Consider the following 19155-nt stretch of genomic DNA (forward strand, 5'->3'; position numbering starts at 1 on the left):
GAGACGCCCCGCCTTCAGAGATCCAGTTCTTGAGGGGAAACAGCCACATCCATAGGTTAGGGGTGGAAGGGGGTGCGAATTAAAGAGGGGAAGGGGGAAAAAAAGCCATGCCCCATCTCAGCAGTCAGGCAGGAGTAGTTCTCTCTTACTCGAAGAGTGTCAGTCAGCCTGTTTGTTCTATTCACGCAAGCATGTGAGGGGAGACGCCCTGCCTTCAGAGATCCAGTTCTTGAGGGGAAACAGCCACATCCATAGGTTAGGGGTGGAAGGGGGTGCGAATTAAAGAGGGGAAGGGGGAAAAAAAGCCATGCCCCATCTCAGCAGTCAGGCAGGAGTAGTTCTCTCTTACTCGAAGAGTGTCAGTCAGCCTGTTTGTTCTATTCAGTTCTTCAACTGATTGGATGAGGCCCACCCACATTAAGGAGGGCGAGTCTGCTTTGTTCAGTGTATCAGCTCAGATGCTCATCCAGAAACACCTTCACAGACACACCCAGAATAATGTTTAACCATATATCTGGACACACTGTGGCCCAGTCAGGTTGACACATAAAATTAACCATACACAGCTTAACAGGGGAGGCAGAAACTGAAGAAGTAAATACAAGTGGAATGAAGGCAAGAGAGCAGAAGAATGAGTTTCTGTGACAACTCACAGCAAGTGGTCCTTGCCTGGTGTGACAATATTTTGTCTCTGAATGGTGGAAAGAGAGCAGATACACCGAGTGGGGTTTCTAGCGCCCACGAGCAGGTGAAGGGGGCACTTTTGGAGCTGGGAAATGTTCTCTCTGCCATGAATTATGCAGTGCAGATCAAGGCAATCGAGGTCTCCATGATGCTTGTAGGCGAAGGCAGCAGTAATCTTAAGATTTCCCACACAAATCAAAATTCGTATAGATAGCATAATTTGTCTTAATGTGACCCAACCTGTTAAAGGATCACTGAGAATCATTAGCAATAAGTCACCTCAAAGAAGGGTCCCTAGCATGGAATTTTGCTAGTCCTTGGCTTTATATATATATTTTAATATTGCCAGATTTCTTATAATCTTTTTTTAAAAATTAATTAATTTGATCCTCACAATTCTCTCATGGAGGTATTATTATTTCTATTCCATTTTTACAGATAAGACAGAGGGGTTTAGTAATTTGCCCAAGTTCACACAGTCCGGCAGCCTGGTCCCAAGGTCTATGCTCTCACACTAAGCTGGCATCTCACCTGGTTTTGTCCAATTGGAATTTCAGTGTTTGTTTCTAAACAGCTGGATGACCTGTGTCTTCCAGAGGATCCAGTTTTGGGGAACCTTCTAAACCAGATTCGGTAAATCATGAATTTGGGATAATCCAAATTTATTTAGCTACCCATTTCCTTATGTGGGCAGCCCAGTGCCAGACACATAAACCTATGAGGGGAGTCCCTGCCTTCAAGAACTCCCCAGATGCCTGACATTTCACACCTCTAGGTTCCTTCCCGAGAAGAGGCTACTTTAACTGGAGAGTGTTATTTGCCTAACTAGCTACAACAAGACAAGTCACAGGCTCAGCCATGGTTCCATTTTGCATTTGAGCACCTACTGCAGTTTTTCTACGAGAATAGGCCCAAGGTCATCTTGGTTAAGGGTAAACCAATATTTGCTCTTGATTTTGAAAAAGGGTGGGATTCAATCTGCCTGTCCCAGCTGTGCCTGGCAGAGGTTATGAGAAGGTGACTTTTCCATTAAAAGCTCAGCTCATGTTTTATGTATTTCTAAAGAGCAACAATTTGAACTTAATTTCTCCTCCTTTTAAGACAAGAACCCAAAGTTAGTATTTAAAATGTCACATGCAGCCAGAGGCCTCAGTGGGTCATGGAGGGCTGGACGATTTATACTGGGAAGTAATAAAATTGACGCTGAATGACTTCAAGACTCAGAGAGTTGCCTAAGAGGTCAAGAATAGAAAATTTGAAACCAAACCATGAATAAATCTTAGGAAAGCTGATAGCAGAGCTTTAAAGAAAAGAAGCTCGTAAATAGGCTGAGTTTAAACTTTGAATCCACATTATGAGGGTTAGTAAAAGGAGCGACCCTTAGGTTGGCAGTGAATTGTGGAGGTCATCGTGTGCTGGAAGTAGGCTCCTCACCAAGGTCATCTCATCAAAAGCAGTGTCCTTATTTACCAACAGGACAACTGAGACCCTGGAGCACAGAGCTAGTGAGTGGCAAACCTGGGATTTGAACCCCAGTCTGCCTGGATTAATACATGTGAAAGACTTAGAACTTAGTGCTGGGCACAAAGAAAGTACTACATTCATAATGATAATAATAGCCAATCCTGGCTATTATAATAATAGCCAATCCTGGCTATTATTATTATCATCATTATCAATGATTATTTCAATACCTAAACACATAAGTTTTAGGGTCTTATGGGTCTAATAGTAGGATCCCTTCAAAAAGACTCTTCACCCCCAAAGTTTCCTCAGTTATTCTGGAAACTCAGGTTGATTCGTTGCCAAAAGTGGATCATGGCAGAAACTGTTAACGATCATTGACTAATCCCCCCACCCATTGCTGCCCCAAAACATTATGTGTAGAAATAGCTTTTTATTACCCATCTTGTCTTGCGATGGCTTTCATTACTTTTCAACATATGTGCACATCCTTCCATATTAGTACACAGAGCTGTACTCATCATTTGTAATGGTTGCTCAGCAATCCACTGCACAGCTGTGTGACAGTTTATTTAACCATTCCCTTGTATTGTTGGACACTTCAGTTCTCTTCCATTTTTTCACTATTAAAAATAATGCTGCACTGAGCAGCCTTGTATCATATCCTTGTATCATATCCTGCTGGTAGTAATTTTGCAGGACAGAGCTCTAGAAGTGGGATTATTAGGTCAGAGTAGACACATTAAAATTTTGATAATTAATGCCAATTGCATCCCCCAAAATTTCTGTGTACACTTTTACTAATAATATTTGAGATCTCCCATTTTCCCCTCCCACCACCCTTCCCAATACAAACAATATCAATCTTTTTATTTTTTTCAGATAAATGAAAAAGATATATATATTACTTAATTTATATTTATTTGGTTATTAATGAAGAGCATCTTTCTATATATTGAGTGGCATATAAATCTATGTTTATCTGTATTTCTTCTTTTGAGAATTACCTATTCAAATTACTGACCCATTTTTATTGAGTTGTTGTCTTTTTCTGAGTAAATTGTAAGCATACTTAATGTCTTGTGGATATTAATTATGAAAGCATTTTCCTATATGGCAGTTTTGTTATTTTATCCTGTCCATTTATGTCTTGAATCCATCTGGAATTTATTATTGTTTGTGACATGAGGAAAGATCTGTTTTTAGTTTCAAACGTATAGCTGCTTGACCCAGCCCCATTACTGAAAATTCGCCCTTTTCTCACTCATCTTAAAATTTCACTTTTATCATAGACTAACCTCCCACATATACCTGAGTCTGTTTCTAGACTCCCTAATCCAGGGGTTCCCACATTTGGCTGCACATTAGAATCACCTGGAGAGCTTTAAAAAATCCTCATACCTAGGCCACACCCCAGACTAATTAAATCAGAATCTCTAGGAGAGCAACCAAGGTAGCAGTAGTTTTTAACTTCTCGAGCTGGAGAACGTACGCTCTCATGTCCTGAGTCTTTAACCTTGGTGTCAATCATAATCGCCCGAGAGTGTGGTTAACCTGCAGAGGCCCAGGCCCTCCTCTCTTTCAATGAGCCTGGACTTTTGTCTTCTCCATTATCCCTCCAGGTTGTTCTGACACAGCAATGTCTGGGAACCACTGCCCTAATTGGTTGGAGGCCTCCTGAGAATCACAATTCAACAAGCAATCCCGTTACCCCGCCAGCAACCAAAGGCCTCTGAAGCTCAGGATGGGATCTGTTTGCCAAGTTCCCCTGTGGTTTGAGGTTCAGGCCCCATCCCTGGCCTGAATGGGCTGCATGGGCCTTTCCTTCTCTGGAAATTCAAGGAAGGTCTCTTGCTGCACCTGCTTCCTAGGGAGCCCCAGATCCTTCTGCATCCTAAGGATGGCAATTCAGGATCCTGGCAAAGCTGAGAACAGGAACGAGCACCTGTGCAATGATAGATTTTGCACTATTTATCATTTCTCCCCGTGACCAAACCTAATTATTACCATCCTTCAAATTAATTCCTTCTGAGATTGATCAATTTGGCCTTGAAGTTTGAGCATTTCTTGAACTGTTCGGTGAGCTCACATGCCAGGGCACAGAAAGCAGGGCCACTCTGTTTTGTTTTGTTATGTTCTGTTTTGTTTAAGCATCTACACTCCCAAAGCAATTCTTTTTCATTGTTTTCTACACAAATCATCCACTTCGGTCCTGCACAGCCCACCTTCCCACCCTACCCTTTAACTGCCTAGAGGGATCCTCATCCTCCATCTCCACCTGGCCTGCGCATTTGAACCACCTTGGGAGCTTTTTAAAAACCCTGAGGCCTAAGCCGCGCCCAAGCCATTAAACCAGCGGCTCTGGGGCGAGCCAGCAATCTGAGTTCTAAAACCCTTTAGGTGGCTTGACTGTGCGGCCAGAGGTGGGAACCACTCAACTCTATGCCAAACCCAGATGCTTCTGTTCTGTGAAGTGGCCTCTAATTTCATCTGCTCCTACCCTAACATATACACATACCACTATTATTTTTCTTTTAAATAATAAATGTTACCTTTATTTTGTTGTTTGGAGTAGATGATACATGCAAAATTTTAAAAGTACAAAAGAGTAGAGGGAAAAGTTCTCCTCTCATCTGGTTGGCCCCTCGTTCCCCTCCCCAGGGGGAAAGGCCTTTATCCTGTGCTCTGAGTGAACTGGCAAAGTCTTTGGGTCACAGAAGCCTGAGTTTGAATCCTGTTTCTGCCACTGACTTTCCATATGACCTTGGATTAGTCATTTCAGCTCTCCTATCCTGTGTTTGCTTATCTGTAAAGTAGAGGTCACAACATCTACCTCTTGGAGTCCTGAAGGAGGATTAAAGTTTTGATCTTCTGTTGCAGTTTAGCAAATGATCCCAACACTTAGAAGATGATACACACACACACACACACACACACACACACACACACACACACACATTTATTTGCTCATGAATCTGTAGGTCAGGAACTCAAGCCTGAGTGGTCCTGGTCCCCGAAGTGTCCTCTCAGGTCATTCTCCAGGCTAATTGCTGTGCTGGACTAGAAGGTCCAAGACGGTTTCATTCACGCGACTGATGCAGTGGGGCCTCCCTCCACGGCCCCATGACTAGCTTGGGCTTCCGCACAGCATGGTCTTTGGTGGTTGGATATAGATGGCCCTCAAGAAGAGTATAAGGCAGGAAAGTGAATATGCTGCTCGTCTATTAAGGTCCAGTCTCAGATGTTACACAGTCAACCCAAATTCAAGGGGAAGAGAAATAGACCACCAGTTCTTGGTGGGCAAGTGGTGTGGTCACATTGCAAAAGAGCATGTGGGATGGGATGTTATTTCAATATCTCTGGAAACATAATTTACCACAAGAAGAGTGAATGCAAAGTGCTCAGCACAAGACAGGTGCCCAGCAAATGTTAGTTCCTATCTTTCTGCCCAGCAGTTCTTTTGCCTTTTACTATAGTTAATTGTTTTTTTTTTTTTTTTTTAAATGTCTTTTAAGTTCCATCTCCAGTGCCTGGCCAAGATCTTGGTACAGAATAGGTTATTAGTGAATGTTTCTATGAAATCTCAGAAGTGGCCTTGAGGCCACCATTCACCCAGTCCCATGAGTATCAATGAGGTGGATTCCTAAGATGCTCACGTCATGAGATTCCCCTTCCTTGACCACCACCCTCTCTCCACCCTCATCCACCCCAGTCACTCTGGTCTGCCTGAAATATTCTCCTCCTCTCTTGTCATCGCAGTGTCTTCCTGTCCAAATCTTCCATGTTGGCCACAATGAAAAACTTAAATGTCACCTTGTCCCTGAAGCCTTCTTCAATCTCCTAAGCAGAAAGACAAAGCACATATATTTAAGCATCTACTCTGTCATGGGCACTTTGCAGGCACTCAATATGAACAAGATGGGGAGAGGTGAAGGGTAGAGATGATTGAGAACCAGGGGACAGCAAGACCAGAGGTGGAAGAGGTGGGAAAGGCATGGCTGAGGCTCCCACCGGAGGGACCACTACGTGAATGAGAAGGGATTCGATATCCAAACCGAGTGAGTCTCAAATGGAGCTTCATTCTCCAGGTGAAAGGGAACCGTTGCAGGCATTTTCAGGAGAGGAGAGACAATCGTAACGTACTATCTTAGTACTCAGAGTTCTGAAATCTGGACAGTTGAAGCAAGGCTATCCATGTTCGCCCCCTTCCCAGGTAGAAAGGGAGACTGAAGCCTGGGAGGGGAAGGGGTGGACCATGGTGGGGACCACCAGCCTGGGCCATGCAGCTGGATTCCAGAGAATATATCTGCAAGGCTTGTCTGACATTGAGAAATGTCTTAGTGGCATAGGGGGTGATGATTGATAGGTCTAATGAATGCATCCCCATTATTATTGAAATTTATACGTGTTTTGCTGATCGAAGACTCTCAGTGCGTGAGTCTCATTTAGTATTCACAGCTGTTGTTTTTCAGCTGGGAACCTGGGAGTCTCTCCCCAGGATTGATAAGGCTAAAACCTAGGGGCACCTTCTAGAAAGCAAATTCTGGACATAAAGCCTCCATCTGGAAACTGCCCTCTGCCACTAATTTCCATGTGAACCGGGCAAGTTGGCTACTGAATCTGAGCCATATTCTAGGAGGACGAACCCAGTCATGGACGAGATGATCCAGCCTGGACCCTCAAGTCACCAAGAAGGCTCTGGTTCCCTCTGACTCTTCATTTAGTCCTTTACTCATTAACACATATTTTCAAACGCCTACTATTTACCAGGCACTGCATGCAGTAGGTGCTAAGGATACAGCAAAATCACAACAGACATGGGCCCTGCTCTCCTGTGCCATATTGTCACATGAAGCAGACAGACTATAAAGGAAATAAACAAAACAAAATAAAAATAAGTACAGCTTGTGGTAAGAGCCATGAAGGACACAAACAGGATGTTGTGAGAGGCACGATCCAAGAAGCAATTTGGGGGTGTCATTTAATAAAAACTCTTGAGCCCTAAGACACATTGGGCCCCATGCTAGGCCATTATGTTCCACTTGATAGAGCTGATCCAAGATCACGAAGGGAGAAGCGACATAAGGAACCAGACATGGTACATGGACAGGCATAAGCATAACCAATCTGCATGTCCACCCTGCTTTTGTCCCCACAAATCCAGATGTTATCTCCACAATGTTCTAACTTTGCTATGTTCTAGCTGTAGGACCTAAGACAAGTTGCTTAGCCCTTCTGTGCCTCAGTTTCTTCATCGTCTGATGATAATAATAGAACCCTCCTCATAGGGTCATTGTGAGGATTATAAGAGTTTGTGCATGTAAAGTGCTTAGAATGGTGTCTGGTGCTCAGTCTTAGTTCCCCACATTCTTAGATGCAGCCACCATCGGAGTGAGCGTTGAGGGTCTGCTGCGTGGAGTTGGCTGAGGTGGGGTTCTGTCTTGTTTTGGGTTCCCCCAGAAGCACACCGTGAGGCAAGGATTTGCACACAAGTAGTGCATTTGGGAGGTGAAGGAGATAGTAGATGGCGCTAGGCGGTGGGAGAGTGAGGGGGAGGGCAGCCGGTGACCCCTGTGTCATCAATCCCATTTGCACTGTTGGTAATTGGAGCTTAATAGCCTTGGGGGACTCCGGAGCCATTGTAGTCCACAGCCTCAAATTTATCCCAGAAAAGGGCAGGGAGTGGAGGTCTTCATACACCAGTTCTTCATATTGATTGAGGGCTATGGTGGTTGTACAGGGGAAGCGTGTGTTTTCAGCAAGCCTGTCATCGATCGTGGCAGGCAAAGTGGGCCCTGGCAGCCTTGGAAAGCCCTCAGGGACGTAATGGAGGTTTCAGAAGTCAGGACGTATACACTGCAGTGGTCCGGGTGAGAAGATATGAATGGGCACAGCAGGATCCAGTGCCCACGAATAGAGACAGAGTCAGGCAAGGGTGGGGACAGTGGGTCTGTATCCTCCAGGGACTGAAGAAGAGCAGTGAGAGATAAAATGCCATGCAGGTCCGAGGTCACAGGGGCCTTGAATGCCAGGTTAAGAAATGGGGCTTCATTCTGTGGGCAGCAGGCAGCCCCAGGAGGCATCTGAGGAGGGAGTGACAAAGAGCTATCCTGAAGATAGAAAACAATAAAATCACTAAGATGTGGGCTACTCCACCTCCAAGTGTCCTTGTAAGCTGACCCTGCTCCTGCCTGCTCGCTCCACAGCCCAGTATACTTATTGTCTAATTCCCCCAAGAACCAAAAAGTTTAAGACCAGGGATCGAAAGCAGGGTTCCATTATTTTTCGAGTAAAATGGGAATTTATTCCTTTCTCATGTCTTATCTGCCCATCATTCCTCTCCAGCCTCATTCCCAGCTCTCCCGCTTCATTCGAGTCATACTGCTCTCCTCCAGCTCTGGGGTTCACTCTTCCCCTCTTGGGACCTTTTCCCAGGTGCTCTGCCTTCATAAAGCACTCACTCTCCATTCCTCCTTCTCTGTGACCCCCAGACTTCAAGCTTCCCGCTTCTACTCACATCATGGAGCTCAGCTTAGATAGACATCACCCCTCCCTGGAGGTCCTGCTGTTCCCTCGTGGGTTGTTTTTTTTTTAAAAAAAAAACAGCTCTAATGATATGTTCATTCACATACCACACAATTCATCCATTTAAAGTGTATAATCCAATGGTTTTAGTAATTACATAGGGTTGTGCTACCATTATCACAATTTAATTTTAGGACATTTTCGGCCTCCCAAAGAAACCCCATAAGCATTAATAGTTACTCCTCATTGCCTCCTCCCCCAACCACTAATCTCTTTTCTGTCTCTATGGAATTGTCTGTCTTGGATATTTTGCATAAATGAAATCATATACTATGTGGTCTTTTGGGACCAGCTTCTTTCACTTAGCATTATGTTTTCAAAGGTCGTCCATGTCTTAACAATACTTCGTTCCTTTTTATTGCCAAATGACATTTGGCATATGGGATGGATACACCACATTTCAGTTATCCAACCCTCAGCTGATGGGCATTTGGGTGGCACTTTTTGGCTATTATAAATAATGATGCTACGAACATCTGTGTACGGGTTTTGGGTATATACCTAGCAGTGAAACTATTTGACTTTCTAAGGAACTGACACACTGTTTTCCAAAGTGGAAAAGTGGCTAAACCATTTTACATTCCCGCCAGCAATTTATGAGGAACTGAACTTCTCCAAAGCCTCACCAACACTTATTATTATCTCACGTTTTGATTCCAGCCATCCTAGTGGGCGTGAAGTCACATTGTGGTTTTGATTTGCATTCTCTGATAATTAATGATGTTGAGCATCTTTTTGTGTGCTTATTGCTATTTGCGTATCTTCTTTGGGGTGATGTCTATTCAAATCTTTTGCCCATTTTTTACAATCATTTGTTTTTTTGTTGTTGAGTTGTAAGAGTTCTTTATATATTTCTGAATACTAGACCCTTATCAAATATACGACTTGCAAATATTTTCTCCCATGCTATGGGTTCTCTTTTCATTTTCTTGAAGGTATCCTTTGAAACACAAAAATTTTTCATTTCATTTTCATTTTCAGATTTATCTATTTTTCTTTTGTTATTTGTGCTCTTGGTAGCATATCTAAGAAATCAATACCTAACCCTTCACAAAAATTTACTCCTATGTTTTCGTCTAAAAGTTTTATAGTTTTAGCTCTTACATTAGGTCTAAAATCCATTTTGAGCATTCAACAAATATCTATTAAGCAGCTACTATATGCCAGCCACTGATCTAGGATTGGGAATACTCCAGTGTATCTGTGACCAAAGAACACAACCTCCCTGTTCCTAAAGAACTAACATCCAATGGAAGAAACAGACAATAATCATGAAAACAAACAAATAGGTTAATTTGAGCTGGTGTTGGACCCCAAATAATGAAACCGCATGACATATAATCAGGTAGTTCCATGAACCTGGAGCTCTGAGCAGGCATTGGGGGCCATGGTGGGGCATGGGGCCACAGGGGCTGGCTAAAGGGCCCTCTTAACTCTTGCCCTGTTTACAAACAGCAGACTGAGGTCCAAGGAGGTGAGGTGAGGTGTCTAGTACTGCACAGAGAAGCAGTGGTCCCATCCATACGAGGCTTCCGGTTCCTAGGCTTGACTTCCATCCTTCCCCTGGGGCTGGCAACCAGGCTGTCACTGGAGGAACCAGAGCATTTTCTACACAGCAAGGTTTGTGTTTCTTTGCTAGCATGACTGGTAGGAAGTAGCAGAAAATGCTCTGATAGTAGCTGAGCAGTACCTTAAATACAAAAGCCCTCTTAGATTAGATAATCCCCATGATGAGTTTTATAGGCAATGGTTCTGCTTTCAGACAGGCTGTTTCTACCTTTGGTTTTGAAAAGATAATATCTCTGTTAATCCATTTCTCTGTTGGGCTCTGCTGAACTTCTCCTTTCATCTTCATTATCTCTTACCATGTGCTTTTGTTGGGACTTTGCTGACTGGATTCACACCAACGGTCTCCATGCAGTTCTAAGAAGGGAAGATAAAAATTCAGAGCCACTCAGAGCTTTACCTGTCACGGGGCCAGGTCGGCTGCCACTCACCCGAAGTTTGATCACCTGGACTCTCGGGTTCCTAGGTCATAGGAAAATCCCTTAGTCTGACACATCTTCCCTTGGAGGAGTCTGTGGCTACTTTGTGGGACCCTCCTGGCAATGCTAAGGAACGAAAATCTAACTATTCGTCTGCCACATAGGGCTCTTGTGCCAGGAATCAACATTTCAGAATTTTTACAATAATTAGAGTTGTCTTGGTCGAAGACCGCAGACAGGGTTCATCTTGTAGGACACCAGTTAGCCCACCACGGTTGAGAAAACATTCCCCGCTGGTAGCGACAGCACTCCTCCAGGAATCATCATGACACCTGAGCCATGTGCCATTGGGGGAGTCATGCCACTTTCTCTGGGTCTCGGTTTTTCAACATAAAAAATGGCTGATTTAGCTCAGATAGCCTCTAACGCTCCTGGTCTCTTAGCTGGCTTCTGAACCCATGCACAGTTGGGTGACAAGGACCGCTAGATCCTAAAGCGTCGATTTCGGTGGGGGGCATGGGGAAGAGATTTACTTCCTAACAGAGATCATTGCTGTACTTTAGCTCTGTCATGTCCACTCTAGTCACCGCTAGTCACATGTGGCTTTTAAAATTTAAATTGTTTAAATGAAATAAAATTTAAAACAGAGTACTTCAGCATAATAGCAACATTTCAAGGCCTCCATGGCCACATGGGGCTAGTGACAACGGTATGGGACATTGCACATCGGAAACATTTTCATCATCGCAGAAAGTTCTTACCGACAGCACTAGTGTAAATAGCATTTTCTCATGAATCATCTTTCATTTTACAATAATTCAGTGAGCTGAGGGGAAGGGCACTAACAGCATTGAGAGACTCAGTCTGCTCCGTGCCCCCCAGGTACTGCCTTTGCCCACACATCGAGTATAAACCGCTCAACATTTTGTCCTAAAAAATGTCATTATTGTCTATGGCCATGCCACCCTGAACAAGCCTGATCCCGTCTGATTTCAGAAGCTAAGCAGGGTCAGGCCTGGTTAGTACTTGGATGGGAGACCACCTAGGAAGACCAGGTGCTGTAGGCGTAAACAATAAAAAATAAGGGATTGTAAGCTGACAAGGTCCTTGCAATCTGTAAGGTCGACCAAGGGTTGCCTCGCCTTAAAAAAAAAAAAATCATTATTTCTTTTTCCTAAATAGGAAAAACTGTGGTCAGGGAAGCCAAGTAATCTACCCAAAATTATTCAACTGGTAACTGATCCCACTGCACTGCAAGGTAGCAGCTAGACAGGGTGCATTTGCCTTCTCCAGATGAAGAGACCAAGGCTCAGGGAGGCCACATGGTGTGGGCCAGGCGTCCGTGCCCTGGAGTGGCTAAGCGAGGTCTCTCCCCCATCTAGTCATAGGGACCCATGAAGCAAGTGCCTCCTGCAGCTGGTCCTGGGCTCTATAAGGAATATTTTTTGTCTGGGAAATAACAAATCAAGAGAAAATTCATGCTTTTGCAGTGATGAAAATTTCCAATTTGCTAGTCAAAAGCATTTCCCTGTTGAGAGATAAGAGTAAATTTGAGTCTTTGTTATCAGTGATTAATTCATTACACTGCAGAGTCTCCTTGCGGTATCTGGCCCCACTGCGTGGTTTAGGAAGCCCATGTACCTGGCTGTAGTAACTAGCCCATCCCCAAACTCCATTTTGCCTTATCTCCTTGCCAACACTGCTTGGTGATTTCTTTTCTTTTCTTTTCTTTTTTGAGGGGAAAGGGGGTTGAGGGGGGGGGGTTGTTTTAAGAGAAGTCTGCCAGGGAGGAAAGGTGTGTGTGTGTGTGCATGTGCACATGTGTGTACCTGTCACAGTATCTGAGGCTATCTCATTAGGTCAGAGAAATGAGGAAACAATTCCCTGAAACAGCCTCTAACAGATATCTGCATGCAGAGGACTGGATTGGGTGGGTGTCAGGAGACCTAAGCCCCGAGCCTACTTTTCTTCTCCCTCCTTGAACCTTTCACATTAATTTAATAAGAATGTATAGTTGTTAGGAAAGTTCCTAACCAGGGGGGCGACACGGGTTTCAGCTTTCATGCCAACTTCAATTGATTGGTAGTGACTGCGAACAGTGCAAGATGGAGAAGGGTTCTGAGGACGCCAAGGGGCTTAGTGGATGAGGACACCCTGATTGATTATTTATGTCTTCCAGGAGCCCAGGAGTGGTTGCATCCTACAGTAATGAGATAAATAGTAATAACAAATAGTGATGATGATATAAATAATAATCACAGTACTTACAATAAAACCTTCTTGGTCAGGTTATTGGGAATATCAAGTAAAATCATGATTGTGGAGGTACTCTGTGACCTGGACAGATGGACTCATGGTGTCTGGGCTATTATTAATGCTTTGATTGTGAATCACAATTTCCTTGTTCATGATACTTGATCCTTTCCCCCAAAGTATTGTCAGGCCTTGTCATAAGCCTGGAGGCAGCAGCAGTGGGGAAGGAGATCTGTGAGCAAAGGTTCATTCATTCATTCACTCATTCATTCATTCTTGCACCCAGCATTTCCTCCTCTGTTCATTCATTCAGGATGCATTTTGAAGGGTCTTTCAAGATGCAGGTACTGGCACCAAGACAGTCCAGGTGTCTCCTCAGAGACCTGGGAACGGTTGACCTTTGGATTTGATCTTCAGGGAAGGGGAAAACTTTGATTTCCACCTAGGCTCGTGACCCCTCAGAGGCTCTGGTGCTGGACGATGACCACCTGGCAGGACCACTGGGGGAAGACACCAAGCTCCAGAGCCCAGTGCTTAATTTATTTGGTAGGTGATCCCAGGAAGCACTGCTAAGGGCCAGGGACATGACTCAGGGACGGAAGAAGCCAGTTCAGGGTGCATTCATGAGCAGGTGACCACTGTGAGTGAGTGGGGCTCCCTCGGGCTGGGCAGCCCTGAGAGGCATAATGTAGAAAGGACTCAGATTGTCCCACCTGGGAGTGAAGAGGCAGAGGTAGTCGGCTACCAGCTTTCATCCATCAGTGGTTGAGGGCTGTTCCTGGGGCGCTAGTTACGTGACGTTTTCAGCCATGCCACATGCAGGCCAAGTTTGCCTGCACCTAGAGAAAGCTCTAGGGCAGAGAGTTCCAGGTGTCTGAATTAGGAAGCCTTGGGTGTGTGCAGATCTGGTGAGTACAAAAGCGACTTGGGCAGGGAACCCACAGAATCTTCCTCCTTCATGAGAATCACAGATATTTAATCAGCTGCAGCATTTAAAGATCATCTGATCAGCCATCTCACTACCAGACAGAGGAACACGAAGCTCAAAGAAGATAGGAGAAGCATACGAGTTCACCTAGCAAGCCACCAGCAATGATGACAACCCTAAATGCCAGCTGCAATGTTATGGGTGCCACGTATGATGGGAGGGACTTTGCATAATCGTCTCCAAGACTTGCCATTACACCACAAGGAAGATGTTACTGTTCCATTTACAGTTAAGAAAACTGGACTCTGAGAGGTCAAATATTTGCTAAAGGACACCAAGTCTAAGTAGCAGAGATAGGATTCAGACCTGTGTCTGTCTGTTTGTCTCCATAACCTGGGATCTTTTCACCTCTCTACAGCCAGCAGGAGCCTCCAGGGATAATTCAGAGCCCAAGGTTCTTGCTCCTGCCCCGCAAGGCACCCTCTAGGTCAAGGGCCTCAATCCACAGGCTGTCTTAAACTCCCCTGAGGGTCCAGAGCTAGCCCACCACTGGGCATCTCTGCTTCTCCTCTGGCTACACCTCATCCTCAGAGGAACAGCCTGGAGAGGAGGCGGGAGTGTGTTGGGAGCTGAAACCTACACAAAATGGGGAATCCTAGCGAGTCCAGCACCATGAAGGAGCTGCAGACGGAGTAGGTTATCAGCTGTGAGCCCTGAGGAAAGGCATAGGACCCTGTGCCTCACTATCCCCACCTGCAAAATGGGTGACAACAATAGCTAACGTTTAACCTGCATGGCTTGTACCAGTTACTTTTTCCAGCACTTTGTGGGTATTAAACGTTGATTCTCAAACTAAATGCAGTAAGTGCTACTAACATCATCCCCACTTCACCTATGAGGTAATTGAGGCACAGAAAAACCGAGGGACTCACCCAAGGTCATTCAGCCCTGGGATTAGAATCCCAGGTGGCCTGAATCTCAATCTGTCATTTTCACCACTCTGGCAAAAGCTACAAAGTGAGCCACTTCCCCCAATGTATAAACACATAATCCTTGCTTACAAAGTGGTTTTGGCAAACACTCACTCATTCTCAGGGTAAGTACTATTATTGTCTACATAGTTTTCTAAAGAGGAAACAGATCCAAGAGGTGCCAAGGTCAACAGCAAGTCAGGTGTAAAGCTCAGTGTCAGTCCCTCAGCCGGGCTCTCCCTGGGTTCAGCGAGGAGAGGTTCCAAGCGAGGGAGGGGGGTGGAAGTAGTAGAGGGGAATGGGGTGCTGGCGGGCTGCCAGCTCCCAGCTCTAAGTCTCTTATGTGCCCGGTACCCTGGCCTCTCATCTGCACCCCAACTGCAGCCCGCAGGGCCGAGCGTGGCAGCCGCGCTGACTCGGCAGTTTGCGAACCTCGGTACCAGGAGCAGGGACCGCTGGGCCCCACGGAGCCCGGGGGTGTCCCCAGAGGCACCCGCCCGAAGCGGCGAGAGCGAGAACCCGCGGGAGAGTTTATAAGGGAGCTGGGGGCAGGAAAGATAATTGTAGAGGGTCCCTTGAGGCCCATAGAAGCAGGCCGGGGTTGGGGGGAGCGCTGTATTGGGGTCGGAGGGCACAGGGCACAGACAGAATTACTAGAAGCCGGGAAGGTGCAGTGATGTGCCTGGCATGCCCGCTTCAGAACGGAACGGCAATCTCCTGAACACCCACTTGGGTCTATAAGAGACATTTCTCACTCTGCCTACCCCGCCCCCGCCACACACACACACACACACACACCTCAACACACACACACACACACACACACACACGGAGCAAGAAATTCCCCAGACTGGGAAAGCAGGGTAGGGAGGAGAGAGAGAAAAACTAACAGAAAGGACTGGAAGAGGCGCAATCCCGCCCTGAGACCGAGGAACTGAGACCCCGGGAGGGAGAGACCGGGTCCTCCAGCCCGGCGAGGGGCTTAGTCCCTCCGCTAAAAGGTAATGGAAGGCCGCATCCCACCTCCCCGCCGCCCGCCCTCCACTTCCGCATCCCCTCTCTTCCTCCCTCTCCTTCTGCACTGTATTTGCAGAGGCTCCAAGAGGGACGCCAGTCCCTGCCTGCAAGGACGTCCCAGGATGCTCACTTCCCTCAAGAACTCCCCATTTAAATCCTGGCTCGGTCCCTTGGCGGAGAGGGGTGGCCTTGGAAGCCTCTGTGGGTGTCTCTGCCAGGGCTGGAGGGGCGACAATAAAGGAGCCTGAGCCCGTTGGCCTGGGGCTTCCCTTTCCTCAAAGAGTCTGTGCTCCCCAGGCCCGGGAGACCTGGCTCCCAGCCTCAGCCCTGGCAAGCCACTCCCAATGGGACTCGGTCCCCTCACTGGTGTAGGTGATGATAACACAACGACGACAACCCCCATTGCCCTCCTGGAGAGTCCCCACTCCCCTGAGAGCCTGCAAGTTGTAACTCCTGCCTCCCTCGACCTTCCCACCCTTCCCTCCATCCGTGCTCCAGCCTGGGCCACACGTGCTCTCTCCTGACTCCAGGCCTTGGCACCTGCTGTGCCCTCTGCCTGGAATGCCTTCCACAGCGATGGCAATTAAGGATGTTCAAAGACCCCCCCTCACAGCTGGGGGCAGAGCAGGGCCCTGTCAGGGTCTGGCCAGTTTGCAGTGGGGCATCCAGAGCCCTCCCCAGTCTTAGCCTGCCCTTCCCTGCCCGCCTCCGACCCCCACTGCGACTCAGCTCTGCTTCAGCCACACTGGCTCTTGGGCCTTTGGAAAACGTGGTGAACTAGTTCCCATCCCGGGGCCTTGGCACTTGCCCTTCCCCCAGCCTGGCATGCTTCTCCCCACATCTCCACAGGCCTCAGCTCAAATGTCACTTCCAGAGAGAGGCCATCCTGGCCACATGTCACCCTGTTTTATTATCTTCACAGCAGTTATCATTAACTGACATCTTTGATGTGTTTGTATGCCCACTGTCTATCTGCCACCCCCTCACCCTCCACCAGGGACCTTGCCTGGTTGGCTCATAGCTGGAACCCTAGTGCCTCAATGGGCAGCTGCATAGTAGGTGTTCAGTACACATTTGTCAAATAACTGAAAGGCCCTCCACATGCCTCTGCATCTCCTACGTCTGTTTGGAGTTACGGTACAGACCCAGATGTGTTATTTTCCCTTGTTAATTACCGCAGAGTAATTATAGTAAGAAGTGTAAGTACAGAATGCATTAATGGGGGAAAACATAAAAGATTTCATGCAATGGCTCGCAGAACTCTTGAACTAGATATGGGCCCCCCACAGCCTGCTGGAATTCTGCAGTGGGGAACTTGGCCTCTGAGTCAGGAGCTGGAGCCCTAAGCCACCCTGCTTTCTACCCCTTCTCTGGAAAATCATTCTCAGGCCCGCCTCTGCTTCAGTGGGAGCAGTAGTGGGGTTGGTGGTGCCTGGGCCCTTCCTGGGTTAAAATCTTATCCCTGAAGAGCTGGGGGATGAAGTGACGTTGGGCAGATGGTTCAATTTTTCCAAGCCTCAGTTTTCTCGTCTGTAAAATGGGGATAGTGATATTTCCTCCCCTAGGATTGTTATGGGCCCCAAGAAAGACAACATGTGCAAAGTGCCGTGATGGGTTTCAGCCAGGTTGATTCTCTGCTCTCCCTTCTCGGAGAATAGACATGCTCCCTGCTTTCCTACCTCATGGTATCCTGTGACTCTCCTCTTCATGAGAAACGGTGTAGGTCTGTCCATTTACTGCTTTGCCCTCCTGTACTCTGAAAAACTACGTTGATTTTGACTAGGATAGTGAAAAATGTTTTTAAGATGGTTGTTGTAGACCTGGAGTTTCAAAAAGGGAGTTATTGGTGGGTGTGCCACATCTCCATGAATGAATTCCCAGGTATACGGCCAACTGTACAGCTTGTGGCAGGCTGTCTACATCTCTGCTCGCCTTGGTCTCTCTCTCTCTCTCTCTCTCTCTCTCTCTCTCTCTCTCTCTCTCTCTCTCACACACACACACACACACACACACACACACACACACACACACACACAGGCCAGTCCTGCCCCACACTAGGCAAAGAGAGAACCACAAAAGCTCTCAGGAGTGGAAACCACTGAGAGAACTGGCCTTGTGAGAAAGAGCCTAACGTAAATTGTAAAGGGCTGGAGAGGTGAGTAAGCGCTGATATTCCAGAACCAGCTCTTTGGTCCTTTGCAGCTGCTGGAGTGGATCTTGGGCTGGAATTTTGCATCCTGATGACCCTGAGACGCCCTCTTGTGGGCATCAGCGGTAGCATCAGATTTTCCAACTTTTTCTACCTTCTGCCAGGTTAGAGTCTTGCTTTGCTTTTCTTGACTTTCTTTTTTTTAAGTACTCTTTAATTCTTTGCCACCTGAATATGCTACCCACACATCACCACCTACTGTCTTCCAAAGAGTTGTAAGATAAAGATCCAATCTCATCGTTGATTCTACTTTTAAAAAATTAAGCATCTATTTCGCTTTTAAAAAAGCGTTATATAAAATTTTGAAAATATCAAAAAGCACAAAGAAGAAAGTAAAACTCAAGAGTAAGCTTTCTTATTAAATCACGGCCAGAAGGAAAAAGGAATGCGACTACAGTTTTCCTGGTTCACTAGACGTTTATTTAGAAAAAATAGAAACATTTTAGCAAAACGTTTTGTCAGTGTGAGCTCAGTTCCAAGCTTGGGCGTCTGAGTTTGGGGGAGCGAATCAGTTCACCCTGTAAGTGGAGACTCTTTCTGAGTCCCTGTCCCCACACCCGTTTTCCTTCCAACTGAGGCGCCTATGCAGTAAGCTCAGCGGACAGAATGGGCTCTGAAGTATTGAGTTCATTTATTCATTCGGCAGTGTGTATTGACCATCTCTTTATTGACTTTAGAGATACAGAGAAAACTACAACATGGTCCTTGCCACTTATAGATCATGGTCTGGACTAGACACAATTAGATAATCAGACAGTCACAAAACACTCTGATGGGAGAACAGGGTACAGTGGGAAACTGGAGGCTAATCCTGGCTTCACTACTCCCCAGCTGTGTGACTTTGGACAAGCCACACCCACTCTCTAAACCTCAGTTTTCACATCTGTAAAATGGGGATGATAACAATAACTATCTTATTAAATTAGGATGAAGATTGGATGGCAATAAAGTGCATGTGCAAAACACATAGCACACAGAGTAGCCCCTTACTTTTCTCCATCCATACTAAGTTCTCTTTCTTCAGACTCCGGAGAGGAAACTTGCCCACAATCCCCTGTT

The 19155-nt window shown here is 46.3% G+C and overlaps 1 pseudogene; it reads left to right on the top strand.

Annotated features, from left to right (window-relative positions):
• The first annotated feature begins 11666 nt into the window (after positions 1 to 11666).
• LOC112484073 lies at positions 11667 to 11785 on the top strand (annotated as a pseudogene).
• Positions 11786 to 19155: the final 7370 nt, after the last annotated feature.

The sequence above is a fragment of the Pteropus alecto genome, unplaced genomic scaffold (genome assembly GCF_000325575.1).
Source record: "Pteropus alecto unplaced genomic scaffold, ASM32557v1 scaffold226, whole genome shotgun sequence".
Classification (NCBI taxonomy): Eukaryota; Metazoa; Chordata; class Mammalia; order Chiroptera; family Pteropodidae; genus Pteropus; species Pteropus alecto.